The sequence below is a fragment of the Octopus sinensis genome, unplaced genomic scaffold (genome assembly GCF_006345805.1).
Source record: "Octopus sinensis unplaced genomic scaffold, ASM634580v1 Contig16348, whole genome shotgun sequence".
Taxonomy (NCBI): Eukaryota; Metazoa; Mollusca; class Cephalopoda; order Octopoda; family Octopodidae; genus Octopus; species Octopus sinensis.
In genome coordinates, this window is record NW_021834285.1 from 27904 (window position 1) to 30339 (window position 2436).

The window sequence follows — 2436 nt, forward strand, 5'->3', positions numbered from 1 at the left end:
CGTTCCAGGCTTACACTCAACTTCACCGAAACAACGGACAACTGTTGCCGGCAATGCTCCAGGTTTGCACATTTCTGACATTGCGGGCCATTTTGGTTCAAACCAACCGCACTCGGGCTATCTGTGCTCTTGCAGACTACGTCGAGACAATGGGCGAGGAGCAAGTTCATAAGGTTGTTATTTTCCCTACTTGTGAGGTGGTGGCCGTGGGGTTTTCCAGTTATCTCATCCACTTATTGCCGGTGGCAGAGAATGAGCTGCAGAGAAAACTATTTTATATTTGGGGAAAACTGCTCAGAGCGGATAATGCACTCTCTCACTTATTATTTCCTTTAGAAAACGCGGCAGGCCTGCATGAATGACGATTTCTACAAGCTTTTTATTTACAATTTGCGTGGTGCCTCCTCCCCGAAAATCAGGGCATATTCGGCCTATTTCCTGGCTATTTTGGCAAGTGCCATGCCCTCCAACCAGGTTAGCCCCTTCTCGTGACTGTAGTATTTCATTAATGCCAGGGATGTAGTCGACCTGTGCCTCGACTATTTACGATCCGCCGATCGCCAATATTTGTTGGTCTACCTCTTCTTGCTCGCCAAAGTGTTTACTGTCAAACTCACTTTAGATATGCCAGAAAAACAAATACCGTCAATCAGTCGCCCTCAAATTGGATGTGATCTACCAACTTTGTCAGCTCGTGAAGGATTCCTGTTTTCTGGTATATCGTGGTGAATTACGACAAGATCAGGTCAGTGGCGATGTACTCCATTCGATCAATTCTGGTTGACTGGGACTCGCGGGCGGACATGTGTCTAAACACACTCCAATCTCTCAACAAGGCAGTCGATACTGCTCGGACTGTCTACTATAAAGAAATTTGTTTCCTCAATCAACTTGTATGTGCTTCATTAGGAGTTGTAGGAGTCATTATTCTTGGTGGGTGGAATACTCATCGCCTATCTTCCTTGTTTCCTAGCTCCCTCAGTAGATCCAGATCGACGGGGATTGATTTTTTACTTTTTGAAGAAATGCCTAGAATTTGGGAAGCAACTTAATTTTCCTCAAACAACCACCCCCGAAACGGAAATTATACTCGCCATTGTCTCCCTCTATGAAAACTCGATGACCAACCCGGAGGTACGCTTAATGCTTATTAAGTCCGTCAAAACCGAATTCAATCGTGTCTCTCAAAAATTGGACTTGTTCGATAAACTTATTGACGAGTTTGTCCGCCCCAGCTTCAACACCGCGTCCTTAATCAACCAATGTCGTTTGTGCAATAAAGATAACGAACACCAAATCAGATCTTTCTTGTCCTTTAAATTCCAGAATTGTATTTTTGACGGTATTACTGAGGTTTCTGATGGGCAGATCATTCCTCTTTCAAGAAAACTAAATCGTTGACGCTGTCCGTGACAAAGGAGTGTCGTATATTGTTAAAATACAACAAATTCACGTCAGAACTATTCATAGTGCACGATGGGACTGAAATTAGGTATACCTCACTTGTTCATTGGGGTAGTATGATGGACAGGAAGGGAGCACTGAACCACATAATATCCTCGGAATCAGACATTTCTTGTTTGGAAATTATAAACGAGCACGACAATGCCCACTTGCTGACAATATCTCGTCAGTGCATTGCATTAATGTAGTCAGATAACCACATTGTTTGTGTATATCGCGGCAACCCCACTTATGAGCGCGTCCGGTCATGGATGGCTGCCTCGAGTTGTACTTGTTTGTTTGTAGGCGAGGAAATGAATGTTCTTTCATCCTGGAGTCAGTCGTGTGGTTTACTGGCCATCTCTCATAAACAAAGCATTTCAATGTGGAATCTGGAGACTGAACTTTTTCACGAGGTTGTCGTTTGTCTGGCAGTGCGAGTAGAATTTGGATGTTGCTCACTGTCTCGTCACTTGCATGGCTTTTGACGAATTTGGGACTAAAACTCTCGTTGTTGGCACTTCCACGGGCAGTATGCTGTTATATGACTTGCGCACCAAATTTACCACGTTTGCTGTCATAAATTAGTTCTTGGCCCTCCAAAATCAAGAAAGTGGGGGATTCTCCTGTCTCGTTGATTGTATTTGACTCTTCCCATCTCATCCCATTGATGTGTGTACTGTATGTGTTTATACTTATGTTTTAAGACAGAACGGACAGATTTCCTCCTATGATTCTCAGCTCACACGCCTCGTCGACAAATTTAGATTTCCCGTGAGTATTTCATGTTCTGCGTATCATTCTACATTTAACCTGCTGGCCTGGTTGATCAGGATGTCATAATATTCAGTTCTAGTCAAGATTCCTCCATTCAGTTTATAAACTGTAGAAACATGAAGTTCTTAAAGACGCGTTGCATCAAATTCGCCAAGAACACTCGCATTGCTTTCGACGAGGGAAATGTTGCTTTATCTATCTACGTTAGAACAATCT